The sequence below is a fragment of the Panthera leo genome, chromosome A1 (assembly GCF_018350215.1).
Source record: "Panthera leo isolate Ple1 chromosome A1, P.leo_Ple1_pat1.1, whole genome shotgun sequence".
NCBI classification, from domain to species: domain Eukaryota; kingdom Metazoa; phylum Chordata; class Mammalia; order Carnivora; family Felidae; genus Panthera; species Panthera leo.
In genome coordinates this window covers 27600452-27616144 of record NC_056679.1, presented here as the reverse complement: position 1 = coordinate 27616144, position 15693 = coordinate 27600452, and the positions used below count along the sequence as shown (strand labels likewise).

General features: G+C 41.2%; 1 long non-coding RNA gene across 2 annotated transcripts in view; it reads right to left on the bottom strand.

The window, feature by feature from the left end:
• Window positions 1-15271, bottom strand: part of LOC122212903 — an 89324-nt gene extending 74053 nt beyond the window's left edge. For both annotated transcript variants that reach the window (XR_006199363.1, XR_006199362.1), the window contains exons 1-3: window positions 14817-15271; window positions 14126-14287; window positions 12911-13837 (exon numbers count right to left, since the gene is read on the bottom strand). This is a non-coding gene — a long non-coding RNA (uncharacterized LOC122212903). The remainder of the gene's footprint in view (window positions 1-12910; window positions 13838-14125; window positions 14288-14816) is intronic.
• Window positions 15272-15693: the final 422 nt, after the last annotated feature.

Below are 15693 nucleotides of genomic sequence, written 5' to 3'. Positions count from 1 at the left end.
GCTGCTACTTTTTGCTACGTGTCCTTAAGCAAATCCCTAGCATTCCCTGGGCCTTACCTGTGCTTAGGCTTTTACAGGAAATGCCATTCTCAGTAAAGAAAGCATTATCTCTAAGACTGTTGTCTCTGATGGAATAATCTCTGAGCATGGAAGGGCATTTCTGCCAAAAATCCAAGTCTGGACATTCTGAATAACCAGCGTCTATCAAATAAAAATGGTGTTCTTGGGAAAAGCTGCTGGTTCGGCTCACAACTCAACTACGCAAAGTGCTTTTTGGTTTTGTTGTTGGTTTGTTTGTTTTTTGTACTTTTGCATGTAACAGGAGGACTTTTTTGTACTCCCATGTCATCACACACAATGCAGGGAAAAGACATGCAGTGAAGAATTAAGATTTAACAAAATAAATAATTTGGCTGCTTCACCAAGGTCATTCTTAAATGAAACTCTTTCTTTGTTGTTTTCTGCCAGTGCAAGTGGATGAAGAACACAGTGTCTCCTGGTGCAGCACGGCCTTGATCCGTGCTAAGACGTCAGCAGTTTCACCTACCCGTGCTTTTGTACTATCACTGCGAATGTCAGCACAGCGAAAGAAGCAAAACTGAAGGTCGGTTTGACCTCCCAGACCCCACGGAAGAGACTCGGGATTAACCAAGCACCCATGGACGATACTCTGATGTCCACTGAGTGCATATGTTAATATAAAGACACGACAGCAGCATAATTGCCTTCGGGACAGAGCAGACAGAAACAAGGGGGGCTTGGCTCAGAGCTATATCACTCTAATCTCTGCCCGTTTCCATCTACACATCGCATTCTCTCTGTGTATCTGTTTGTGTAACCTCTCCTCTGATAAAAATACCAATCATTAGATTTAGGGCTCACCCTCGTCCAGTAGGACCTCATCTAAACTCAGCCACATCAGCAAAGTTCTTGTTTCCAAATAACATCACATTCATAAGTACTGGGGGTTAGGACTGAACATATCTTTTGGGGGGGGGACCCAAAATCAGGGCATGAATCGCTATTAATTATCATCATCATGTAGTGTAATGGGTTTGTGTCCCTTAAACCCACACTACTGCATAATAATAATGAATTAACTGCAACTGATGCTCCTCATGGCAACGTGGATAAATCAAGCTTTTGAGCTTCAAACAGCTGGAAATATTGGGCAAGAAACAGTTTAACTGAGGTATAATTGATATGCGATAAACCACACATATTTACAGTGTACAAATTTAATAAGTTTTGACATATGTATATTCCCATGAAACTATAACCACAATCAAGATAATATACATACCCATCACCCTCAAAAGTTCCCATGTGCTCCTGTGTAACCTTTTCTTCTTGCCCTTCTCCACCCCACCTCATGTCCCCAGGCAACCACTGATCCGCTTTTTGTCACCATCATTAGTTTGCATTTTATAGAGTTCTATATAACAGACTCATGAAGTATGTACTCTTTTTTTGTATGGCTTCTCTCACTCAGCATAATTATTTGTGATTCATCCATCCTGCCACACGTATCGGTGATTCCTTCCTTTTAATTGTTAAACAGTATTCCATTATATGGATGTACCACATTTGTTTATCTATTGGCCTAATAGTAGAAAGTTGGATTGCTTATTCATTTGGCATAAATAATGCCAAGAAAAAGAGTTTTAAATCTTCAAAATACAAGTAATTTCCTTTTTTACAATATGCTATATATTTTATTTATTTATGAATCTAACAAAGTTTTTGTTGCTTATAAATAAAACTAAGCTTTTGTGGTTTCCAAGAAGGCTGGATTCCACTGGTATAGACGGTGGAAAGCCTTGCAAAGAAAAATGCATGATAAATCAAGAGTCAAAAAAACACAATTTTCTACTTAGTAATCCTACTCTTAAGAACTTAGCCTATGGGTGCCTGAGTGGCTTAGCAGGTTAAGCATCCAACTCTTGATTTTGGCTCAGGTCATGATCTCATAGTTTCTGAGTTCTAGCCCTGTATCAGGTTCCACACTGACAGCACAGAGCCTGCTTAAGATATTCTCTCTCTCTCTCTCTCTCAAAATAAATAAAGTTAAAAAATAATCAATTAAAAAAAAAAGAAGAAGAGGTAAGCTCATAAAGGTATGTTCTTCAGACCTGTAGAGAATAGCAAAACTTCAGAAATGGTCTAAACATATAATGAATAAACATTGAAACAACAGGAGAATGTGATTCAAATATAGTATCTTTTCAAAAAAGCATAATATAAAATTATATCTAGATTATGACTGTAACCATATAAAATTCATATATGTTTGTGGATGAGGGAACTCAAAAAATATTACTGTGTTATAGTTCCATAATGTTGAATTTTTTTTACTGTCTTTATTTTTGTCATAAAACTTATATGATAATAAAGTTGGCTGCTCTTAAATCACTAAGCCCATAAGCTTCTTCTCCTTGCTGATAAGCAAGGGCTATGTGTATCCATCTGACCCATTCATCCTCTATCATCAGTGAAATAAAGGAGGATGTTGTTAGAGGCCCAGTCTAACCTGCCCCATTTGTATCGCTACACTCAAACAGAACCTGGAGGCTGGTATTAGAAAGTCTTTTCTACTCTGGGAATCTTCTTTCAACTGAAAATTATGTCCTTATAAATGAGAAAAGATAGAAACTATCAAATGTGTCCCATCTGCCGGTGGGTGTGTGATTTGGTACAACTGCTTTGGACAACTACTTGGCGTTATCTAATAAAGAACATACCGCATACACCATAACCAAAAATCTCTCTGGTAGGTAGAAACACACAACAGAATCCCATATGACAATGAGAATGAACAATCTACAATTGCATATATTCAAACGGCTGAATGCCACAAATGTTGACAGAAATAACCCAGATGCAAAAGTATATATACTCTACAATTCCATTTATGTAAGTGCAAAGCCAGGCAAAATTAATCTATGCTTTTAGGGAGCAGGATAATAGTTATCCTTGCAGGTAAAAGGGGAGATACTCCAAGGAGCATAAAGAGGCTTCTGGGGTGCTTATGATGTATTATTTATTGATCCAAATGCTGGTTATATGAGTGTGTTCGGTGTGTAGAAATGCATCAAGCTGTACACTTATATGTACTTTTCTGTAATGTATATTATGCTATAATAAAAGTTTTTCTGTAAAGTCAATAAGTATTATCAAAAGCATTAAGAGTGTTACCAGGAGCTTTCTTTTTTATGTAGATACTGAAAAGAGGGCCAGTTGGCAGAGTTAGGGTAGTGTTGTGAATTTACAATGAACTAGAAAATCAGGGTTATATAGCACAGCGTATCTGGGGAACTTTGTAACCAGCCAGGAATGGTATTGCTACTCACAGAGCCGAGAGCTCTCAATAAATTTTGTTTCCTCCATTGCCCACTGTCTGATGATCGGCCTCTTCTCCAACCACGAGAGGCAAGGAGGAAAGGGTATCAGCCTCTCAAATGGTTAAAAATCAACTCCAGGAAGCAGAGGAGAAAATGTCTATCCACCTGAAGAAGTGTCATTTTCCTTTAGTCCTCACAAAATTGGGTTCTCGGGAAGTTTGTATGGGAGAAATAAAGCTGACCACACCTGAAACAGCTGATCAATTTCAGCCTCACTTAAACTAGGCCCAGCCACTTTCTGTTTTTCCTAATGTGATGCAGCAGGCAGTATGCAACACCTGCTATTCAGTGTTCTTGCCAAAAAAATGGAACATGGATCTAGTCAATCCTTTATATTCAAGCACCTAAAGGAAACACAGGGTAGAAAAAGGTATTAAATCACATTTTAAGGATACAGGAAGCCAAATCTAGAAGATGGGAAATGCTACAAGGGAATTAACCTGGTTTCCTCAATAATAGAGGCATTAAAGGGAGAGAGGAAGGGAAAAGTTGTAAATTTAAAAGAGATTTATAAGCCGTATCATGAAAATGCAATGTCTGGCTCTGAATCCTCAAACAAACTGACCATTAAAAAAAAGACATTTTTGAGGAAATCAGGGGGATTTAACCATAAAGAACTATTATAAATTTGGCTTTAAGTGATAATGGTTATTATGGTTATGTTTTTTTAAACACCTCCATTAGTGATTCATATTAAAGTATTTATCTGATAAAAATAACATAAAGCCTAGGTTTGCTTAAAAATATTCCAGTAGGGGCGCCTGGGTGGCTCAGTCGGTTAAGCGTCCGACTTCGGCTCAGGTCATGATCTCGCGGTCCGTGGGTTTGAGCCCCGCGTCGGGTTCTGTGCTGACAGCTCAGAGCCTGGAGCCTGTTTCAGATTCTGTGTCTCCCTCTTTCTCTGACCCTCCCCTGTTCATGCTCTCTGTCTCAAAAATAAATAAACGTTAAAAAAAAAAATTTAAAAAAAAAATATTCCAGCAAAAAATGAAAATATTTTAAAGTTAGGTGGAATATATGAAATAAAAATAAAGCACCAATAATTGTTGAAGCCAGGTGATGGGCAGTGGGGATTCATCATGTTATTTTCTCCATCTTTTATTCTTTAAAATAAAGAATCCATCTTTAAAATAAAGAATAAAAGAACAAATTAGAACTCTGACAGTTGACCTGGAGCAATTTTCATGCTTTCTTGTTGAGTGAAAAGAGCGAGATGAAGTAAAGTACACATAACAATCATAATAAAGAACCCATTTTGGGGTTATTTACAAAACGATGACCTGTTCTGTAATATATATATATACATATATATGTTATATAAATACAAACATATATAAACAAACACATATGTAAACACATACATGTATATAAACATATGTGTGTATATATAAACACACATATATGTACGTTTACATGTGACTTCATAAGATGAGCACTGAGAATTATTTGAGCACAAGTTAGATTATAAACATGGACTAGCTGGGTGTAGAGGCTGATATGGGTTGGGAAAGAGTAGGAAAGGGCAGATAAAGAAAAATATTTCGCTTAAAAAAAGGCATGATGCTATGATCCAATGTATAGATTTATATGAAATGATATAAATGAAAGAGCGCGACCTGCTCACCTTTCTGAAGCTGTTGTCCTCGCACTGGGGCCTCATGGCCACCATAAAACTCTGAAAGCTGCATGTAAACTGGGCGAGAACAAACGAGGAGCTCCCATAGCAGCGCGCAGTGAAGTGAAGTGAAGCAAACAGAAGTGGGTGTGTGGTCAGGTGTTTGGGATGGGGCCTGGCTGGAAATCAATGCTTCAAAAATGCACTGAAACACTCACCACTGTGACACAGTCATGGATGGCAAGGAACCAAAAGGAAATGTCCGCTGAGCATACAGAAGAGAACGAACATCTTTTTCAAAGCAAGTGGCAGTCAGAATGTGCATCAGCACCAGGAAGCCGTGAGGCAGAGGGGTAGCACTGACCCAGGCATCAGAGGTCTATTGTTGACACCTTACCTTGGTTCGTACACACTGCATGACCTTGGAAAAGAAACTGGGCCTCTTGGCCTTACTTTCTACACATGGAAAAATGAGAATAAAAGTAACAGCTCACCTGCGATGATCTCATGAGATAATATACATCTACTTTATTTTTAAAAGTGCTGTACATTTGAAAGTGCCAAAAAAAAAAAAAAAAGATTGCTTGGCCCCAGCCACACACATACGTGCACACCTCACCGTTCACATAAACAACGCCATATAGAAATGCACACCATATATACATAAGTGCTGTATATACATAAGTGTGACAGCAACATAACTCTCCTCCCAACTTTCAGATGGGAAAACCAAGGCTTAATGGCGTTAAAAAGCTAAAGGTCATACAGTAACCCATTATGATGCCACTGGGATCTAGCAGATATATATATTAAGTTGTCTCATTAATAGCTATTAAATATTATTTCTGATCTGGAAAGGAATCTATAATCCTTGACCTGAAAAATTTCTAAAACCAGCTGCTGTCGACTAAATTATGTCCACCCTCAAAATTCTACTGTTGAAGCCTTAACCTTCAATGTGATTGTATTTGGAGATAGAGCCTTTGGGAGGTAACTGGGTTTAGATGAGGTCATGAGGAGGGGGCCCTCATTATAGGAACAGTGTCTTTATGAGACGCCAGGGAGCTGACCTATTTCCTCTCTGCTATGTGAGGACACAATGAGAAAGCAGCCATCTGCAAGCCAGAAAGAAAGCCCTCGCTGGAAATGGAACCCAGACTAACTTTGATCTTGGACTTGCCAGACTCCAGAACTATAAGAAAATAGAGGTCTGTTGTTTAAGCCCCCTAGTCTATGGTACTTTAGTTATGGCAGCCCAAGAAGAAGTCTAAGACATCAAGTCAGGAGCCTCTAATCCAGGCTTTCACAATATTCTGAACGTACCCCCATCACAACACTGGTCACCTTGTATTGTCAGTGCCACTTTGAGCTGTGTGGCCTTGGGCAAGTTACTTAACATTTCCCCGTGTCTCTGCTTCCTCTTCCATACCATGGGCATAATAATGGAACCTAGCTCATAGGTCTTCCCACACTGTATTGTCATAACTAAATGAGGTAATACATGAACTCACCTAGGACAGGATCTGGCAAATAGTAAACATTTAATAAGCAGAACAAGTTATAGCTGTTACCGTTGTTTTTGGTGCTACACCTGTCTACTTGGCTAAATTATAAACTCCATAAGGGTCTAGGGACTTTGATTACCTTGCTCACAACTGTCACCTTCAGAACACACACAGTAACTCAGCACATAAATGAGTATTTGCTAAATGAACAACCAAATGAGGAGAAAGAAGAGAATGATTCAGCGCGAGAGAAACCATCTTCAGGAAGTACATACTGCATCTATAAATAGAAACAAAAGCTATTTTCTCAGAGATTTTAAGCCGAAATTTATAAGCTGCAATTTAATTGATTCAACACACAGCCAAAAAGATGAGGAAAGAACAGTATAATATTCTTGCACATAATAAAATATCCACCACAGAATGGTTGGGAGTGCACTCCCTCCTGAAGCCCATTAAAGCTGTCTGAACAACCACTGTGCAGGTTTTGGTTTTTCATTTAATTTTAATAAAATATTTTACTGGAGGAAGTTTGGGGTGTAATAGCAATGAAGTGTGTCTACTGCTTTAGGTGACCTTTCATTTCATTTCTGGACACCTGTGGAGATGAATATACTAATCTTAATGCCTGGGAGTTGAGGTTGCTAGTTACCCAAAAGCGAAATGTCACGTACAAAAACTTATTTTTTATTGTTTAATATCCAACTGTGTGGCCGGCAAATCACAATGACAAAAACAATAGCTATTTCAGGACAGGGCGCCACATGCATTATAGAAAATGCATCTCATTTGGAACTTTATTCCTATTCTTGATGAAAGATCAATGAAAATGTGAACTTTAAAATATTCCTCAGTGCTTCCTGAACAAGGGTGATTATGAGCCTTTAATTTTGTTTTGACTGAAATCGTAAAGCAAAGGCATGGATATATTGCAGAGTGGTAACCACACCATCTGCATAAACCATCCATATCTCTAGGCAAACCTTTTATAGCCTAAATAAGTCCAGAAGACAATGAGAGCAGTAAGTAACTTAGATTTAAAAGCGAGACGGTGATCTGTAGCTCAAGGAAGTCGGAACAGACAGAGAGACTGTTCATTCTATTACCAGGACTATGGTTGGCGATTCTTCAACCTTATCACACATCTCAAAACATCAGAGCATTATTCCCACCTTGGACCAAATTTTCTGAAGGAATTCAGCAATATCGTCCTGTTCCTCTAAAGTACAAATAAGTTGCTCAAATGCGTAACTTAGTCTCCCCAAAATGAGGGAAGAAAATGCTCTTCTGGTCCATTCTCAGCAGCCTTTGGGGATACTGAGAAGATGAAGCTGCCCAGAGATTTCTAACACAACTTTGTTTTGGACAATATCCACGTGTCATCTCTGACAGACTCCCCCCCCACACACACCAATCCTTATGAAAAAGGGTGAAAGAACATATTCATGAAATCCTTATGCACATTTGTTTGAGGAGGTTAAGTCACATTGGACGGGGACTCCATGAAGTTTATTTCTCCTCCTCTGAAAATCTATAGTGGCCATCATTGGTGGTTCCATGCATCAAACTTCTGAGTTAAGCTAATTAGACAAAGTTTTGACCATGCTGTTTACTTTATCAAAAGACCCTCCCTTGTTTGCATTTATTGGTTCAATGGTATAACCTTGAAGCTTTGACCGGACCACCTTCTCTTTTCTGAGGACACTTCACTCTTACCCTGGGTACTACCATTTAGCCATATGGCTTTAAATATTATCTATATCCTGATGATGCCCAAATGCTTATCTTCATCTCTGACTTCTGCTTGAGTTCCAGACTTTTATATCTAACTTCCCACTTGATTTATCCATTAGGGATGAAGACTAGGAATCACAAATATAAGGAATCACAAACATGAAAAGAGAACTCTTGATTTCCATTTCACACTATTTCTCTTACAGAAGTCTGCTCACTTGCTCAAGCCCCAGATCCAGGATTCATCCTCGATTATTTCTTTCCTCCTCCATCAGCAATCCCTGACAGCCGGCCTCCAAAATAAACAGTAACTAAGCAAAAAACATAAACTGATACGGATTAACAAAGTGATAAGTGTCATTAAGACTATGAAATAAGTGGACATGAGAGGAGGGAGTGAGAGCCTACTTTTGACAGGCAACAAGGAAAGCCTTTTTAGGAAGGTGGCAATTCTTCCATCTGGATGTCGAGATGGAGATGTCCATGCAAAGACCTAGGGACCAGCCATTCCAGGTAGAAGGAACAATGACACTAAGGCAAGAAGGAAGGCTGCTTTGACTAAGGGGAGTCGGGGTTTGGGGGCGGGGGCAGGAATGTACCATGAGCTCTGGTTGCAAAGAAAAATAGGAATCGACTCCTATGGGATATTTTCAGCCAAAATCAGGAGTTTGGAGTTTATTTATCTAAATGCAATAGCAAGTCATCAGCAGACTTTAATCTGGAGAGAGACAAGATTTATTTCATTTTCAAAACATCACCCAAGATCCTTGGGCAACATAAACTGAAGTCATCTGCATCCTTCCATCACCATTACCACCACAAACACATACTACTGATCCTGTTGAAAACACAGCAATGCTACGTAAAAGCATTGAGCAATTGTATAGAATACATTATCAACTCAGATGAAGAAGGGAAGTGGGGAGAACAGGAAAGGAGAGAGCAAGGAGGAGAGGGAAACCCAGGAAAAAGAACCCGAAACCAGACTGGTAATTCTGACAACTGATGAAAGAAGAGCCCACAGGAGCACAGGTATGCACAGTCCACCAGGAAGCTAAAGGCAGAGGCTTTACCTTGCACTGAGAAAAGGAGATAATGCCCCGGGGGCAGTGTGAGGCAGGAAGCTGAAAAAATAAGAATCCTGCACAGAGTAAAGTTCTGGAAAGGACTTCCTTCTCTTCAGAAAGAGGCTTAGAAAAACCCTACCCATCAGCTCAGGAAACGGAAAGAAAAACCTTACAAATTGCTGGGAATCTAAGTAGAAAACAAATAAAATCTTCCATGAAATTAAAACCCCACACCAGATATGGTATCAGAAATTACAATGCCCAAAGAATATAATAGATGCAAACCAAGAGAATGTTACCAAACCTACTCTAGTACAAGGGACCCCAAGAAGTCCAAGAAAAGTAAATGCAAAATTGAGCCACAAGGGAGTATGTCCCTTACATGGGAAAAACAACCCCAGTTTAAAAGGAATTTGCAATAAAAAATTACAAAACACACAAGAAATGAAATTACTGGAAAGAGAATATCAGACATGACCACTGGATTTAACACCACATGTTCTAGGGTAGTTGACAAGACAGTGTGAAAAAGATTATACAATAAGAACTAAAACTAAAACGGAAGAGCCAAGAACTAGGAAAAAAGGAGACAAGTTAAAGACAAAAACACATATTATCTTTAAACCTTAAAAAAATAGTTATTCCAGAACAATCTACAAAACAGAGCTAGAGGCCTCATACTTCCTGACTTCAAAACATATTACAAAGCTATGGAAATCGAAACAGAGTGGTACTGGCATCCAGACAGACATAGAGACCAAGGGGCCAGAAGAGCCCAGAAATAAACCCACACATATATGGCCAAATGATCTTTGACAGGGTGTCGCTACTATATGATGGGGAAGGAGAGTCTCTTCAACCAATGGTGCTGGGAAAACTGGATATCCATATACAAAAGAGCAAAGTTGGATTCTTACCCCACACCATACACAAAAATCAACTCAAAATGGATTAGACTTAACTGTAAGACCTGAAACTATAAAACTCCTGGGTGAAAACATAGAGGAAAGCTTTGTAACATGGGATCCGCAATGATTTCTTAGATAAGGCAACAAAAGGAAAAACAGACAAGTGAAACTACACAAACAAGCAAAGGAAACCGCCAACAGAGTAAAAAGGCAACCCATGGAATGGAAGAAAATATTTACAAACCATATATACGGTAAGGGGTTAATATCCAAAATACATAAGGAACTCCTACAACTCTAGCAAAAAAGACAATAACCCAATTATAAAAATGGGCAAAGTATCTGAATAGGCTTTTTTCTACAAAAGACATACAGAGGGTCAACATATACATGAAAAGATTCTCAACATCACGATTCATCAGGGAAGCACAAGTCAAAACCACAATGAGCGAGCACTTCACGCCTATTAAGATGGCAATTCTCAAAAAACAAAACGACAAAAAATAACAAGCACTGGTGAGGATGTGGAGAAATTGGAACGCCTACGTGCTGTTAGAGGGAATATAAAATAGTGCAGCTGCTACAGAAAACAGTATGGAGGGTCCGCAAAATATTAAAAATAGAACTACTGTATGACCCAGCAATCCTAGTTCAGGATATTTATCCAAAAGAATTGAAGTCAGGATCTCAAAGAGATACGCGCACTTCCATGTTCATAAAGCATTACTCACCAGAAATGGAAACAACCTTGGTGTCCATAAACAGATGAATGGATAAAGAAAATGTGGTATATACAAACAATGGAGTATTATTCAGCTTTTAAAAAGAAAGAAATCCTGTCATATGCTACAGCATGGATCAACTTTGAGGACATAATTGTCTCATAATGTGAGATAAGCCTGGCAAAGAAGGACAAATACCACATGATTCCATTTATCGGAGGTATCAAAAGTAGTCAAACTCATGCAAGCAGAGTAGAATGATGGCTGCCAGTGGTTGTAAGAGGGAGAAATGAGGAACTGCTGTTCAATGGCTATAGAGTCTCAATCACGCAAGACGAAAAAGTTCTTGGACATTTTCTGTACAACACTGTGCATACAGCTGACAACATAGTGCTATGCACTTAAAAATTTGCTAAGAGTATAGAATTCATGGCATGTGTTTTTTAACCACAATAAAAGGTATTAGGGACAAGTCTCTATTTTAATAAGCTGTTGTATTTCAGAAAAGTGTTTATTACAATTTAAAAACTCAATGAAGGGGCACCTGGGTGGCTCAGTCGGTTAAGTGTCCGACTTCGGCTCAGGTCATGATCTCACGGTCCGTGAGTTCGAGCCCCGCGTCGGGCTCTGTGCTGACAGCTCAGAGCCTGGAGACTGCTTCAGATTCTGTGTCTCCCTCTCTCTCTGACCCTCCCCTGTTCATGCTCTCTGTGTCAAAAATAAATAAACATTAAAAAAAAATTAAAAAAAAACTCAATGAATAGGTTATAGTAGATGAGAACCAGCTCGAGAGAAAATTAGTAAACTCCAAATATATTTGAAGAAATTACACAAAATGCAGCACAAATACATGTAGAACAGAAGGAAAGGCTGGGCATGTATCTAGTAGGCATGTATCTAGTAGGATAACAAGAAGAGAGAACGGTGAAGCAGTATTTCGGTCTGAATAATCACAGAACTCTATTCTCCCGGACATAAAGTGTGCTCTGAGGGGGAACACATGTGTGTCCAGCAATTCCAAAGAAGCATTTCCCTCCGGCAGATGTATGAGGTTGGGAGACATCTTTTCAGCGGGCTGCAAGACGCAATGTCAAGGGAAGGTATTGTGCTTTGGGTGGGGGTAGAGAATGTGCATCATGAATGGAAATCCAGAACTCCTTAGCTTTTTTTCCCCACACCTATTCTTTCTTTACACAAGCTGTGTCCGGGGGTGGAAAACCCTGAAAACAAAGGCACACGCTTAAGAGCGCCCACCGTGAACCTGACACTTTCCTAGGCAACGCGTGTAGGGTGAATAAGACCTTATCCGTCCAGGGAGAACCAGAATATCAGGGGCTGAGAGGGGCTGGGACCCACGCCTGCTGACATCTGAGTCCCAAACTCCTTCTGCTCTGTCTTCCTCCCTCATGATTCCACAACACTGTGTGGCAGCCATGACAATGACTGAGAGCTAACAAAAGGTATTTTAACCTCCTCTCGACCCTGCTTTGAGCTCATCACGAAAGGAAATGCTCCAGCCTCCCTCTGGTAGCCAGAGCCACTCTCACTGCGTTCTTTTGGCAGAAGCATCTCATTTGGAGCGGCCTGGGGTCCCTGGGCTCTTTGAAAGCATCGGTGGGGATAAGTGTCTACATCTTATGGCAGCTGTGAAAAAATGCTCTGCTCACAGCCTAAGGGAGAGCAAGGCCACGGGCAGAGCGGGGGCCAACAGTGCAGGCACTGGGCATGCTGGAACCTGCAGCCACGCAGCCCTGGCCAGTGGTGGGTTCTACTGAGTGATCAGGACAGGGCAGTAGACACGAGGATCAGAAAGGGGGCTGCTGAAAATGGAAGCAAATGCTGCAAAATTAAAAAAAGCACCATCACGCTCTAGACAAACATGAAATAATCGACTTAAATCCTTTTGCATTTAAGTGAAACACAAGTGCAAATTCAAGATTTCTGAACTGGCACCTTACCTTTCAAGGCTGGTAAACGTTAAGTCGTCCTTTCTCCTGGAAATCGTGCCTTGAACTCTGCTACAGACAGGGTGGCTGCCTCCTGATTTGCTCAGGGACAGCCGCGTGTATAGCTGCTGTCTCAGGCGTGACCTCTTTTCAGCATTTGTTCAGGAATTTTTAAGTAACAGCAGGGGTGGCAGCAGCAGCGGCAACGGTAGCAGTGGCCTAAGTTAGCCGGGACAGGCTCAGTCCGCTTCCAGTGGGGATGCTGTGAGGTACCCCTCAGAGACCCATCAGGATTTTTCCTGAAGCTTCCAGGAGGGCTTCCGGAGAAAGCCCCAGCCACCAGCCCTCCTCAGACTTGCTTCAGATGAAAAGTGGCATCTCAACATGGTCATGTCCTCTTCCCAGGGTGCCCAGGTTCAATGACTTGTTTACGGAGAGGTAGAAAGGCCTGGCCCGGCTTTGAGGCTCCCCACGGCAGCTTGGGTTGGCTTGTGTTGAGGCCCCCCTCACAGGCCAGCTTCTCCTTCTGCCCAGGCCACCTCCCTCGCTCCCCTCCCAGAGTGGGTGGTCCCAAGAACACGCCCCAACAAACTCCTGGATGCTCATCTCCATCTCAGAGTTGACTTTCCAAGCAGCTCACGGCAATGACCGGCTTTCTACACGTCTGGTAGCACACGAGACACTTATGTAGTGAATGGAGTTCTTACTCTGGTTAGATCAGAGGATGCCCGGAGGTAACCAATCTCATTTTTTCCAATCTTGTCTAGACACGATGTATGGCAGACTATCTGATGTCGAGGTGCTTCTTTAAGGTGGAACTTGCTGGCCAGGTGTGGGCAGCACAGTGAACAGACGGCCTCTGTCAGCCTCTTCAGGGTCAGCCTCAGCTTCAGAGAGTGGCCCCATCGAAGTTCACACACCTTCCAGGACAGCCCACACCTGGTGACCGAGTAAGAAGCGGGTGTGTGTAAGTCCAGCTCTTTGGCCAAACGCGAACACCTCCGAGGGGTTACCCTTACTCCAGAGTTCCCAGCTAGTTTAGCCTAGGCTTTGTCAAGCCTGTATGACATCTGGACATCTTCCTCTACCCAATCCCGCTCTTCCCCTTTCCTTTTGATCCCCAAAATAGACCCCAAACTTCCTCTCGGCATCTTCTTCTGAGTAATTCAACCCGCAACCCAATGTAACACCTCCCCTTCCAGGATGGCTTGTGGGGTGCTCACTTACCAAAGAAAGTGACAGAACACCAGCAGCTGGGAAGAGCTCTCATCCATCTGGGATAATGATGAGAGGAGATTTGGTGCAGCTGCCTCTGCCGTCTTAACGTGAGAGCTACCCGAAGTCAGCAGGTCACCATTGGGTGCAGTGGAAAACCAGGGAAATCTTAGTCTAGATGTATATGAAACATGGGTAATGGGCACTGAGCAGTCCCATCACATAGCATATGGAAACAAATCCAAATACTCTTCCTACAGTGGTTTTAACATTAACGGCATGCAGGATGAATCTACAACTATTAAATTGTGTGGTTACGCGGTGGCACTTTAAAAATTGGCAACGAGGGGCGCCTGGGTGGCTCAGTCGGTTAAGCGGCCAACTTCGGCTCAGGTCATGATCTCACGGTCCGTGAGTTCGAGCCCCACGTCGGGCTCTGTGCTGACAGCTCAGAGCCTGGAGCCTGTTTCAGATTCTGTGTCTCCCTCTCTCTGACCCTCCCCTGTTCATGCTCTGTCTCTCTCTGTCTCAAAAATAAAATAAAACGTTAAAAAAAAATTAAAAAAAAAAAAATTGGCAACGAATGTTTGGGCATTAACGGGTTAAAAAGAGGAAAAGGACTGTTTGATGGAAAACCAAATACTCTATTCATGAGAAAGTCCGTGACAAACCTGTAAATTCCAAAAGGTTGATCGACACTTACCCTCTACTAGAGGAGTCACATGCTATCGCTGATCCCACAAAAACCAGAAGACGCACATCTGCTCAAGTGTCGGTGTCAGCTCCCAAAGACTGTGCGGGAACACAATGACCTGACACGCGCAGCTGTGGAAAATATGCAGGAAAGCAAGACTTTCATCTAGATCAATTAAACGTTGCTCTACAGTTTTATTCTAGTAATTATTTATTATTAATTTATTAATGTCTCTGTATTCTATTTATTAATCAACTTACTGTATCAATTTCATTCTATTGTTCTTGGGCACATAGAAAAAGTAAAGACAGCTGTTAATGTGCTGGCTCCCCTGGCAGAAGAGCGTTTCAAGTGAATTAAATGACGTCACTTTTACAGAAATGTAATCAGAAGCTACAAACTGGAAAACAGTCATTTTCAATAATGATTCCTTTTTTTTTAAAGTTTATTTATTTCTGACATAGAGACAGACAGAGCATGAGCAGGGGAGGGGCAGAGAGAGGGAGACACAGAATCGGAAGCAGGCTCCAGGCTCTGAGCTGTCAGCACAGAGCCCGACACGGGTCTCGAACTCACGGACCGTGAGATCATGACCTGAGCTGAAGTCACTTGCTCAACCGACCCAGGCACCCCAATTCTTTTTTTTTTTAATTCACGGTACCAGTAAAGCATTTGGGATTTCATTCTGTTGAAGGTAAACACCTGACATTACCAGGGTGAGATGCCATGATAAACTCCGCTAAATGAGTCACTGCTGCTGTAAATTCAGTTCCTAGAGAGTTCAAACGACAGATAAAGTTATCCTTGCATACCGATATAAGTACAAATTTTGATGGAGCACAGTACCATGGTAAAACCCCATTTTTGCGAAAAAACACTGATGGAG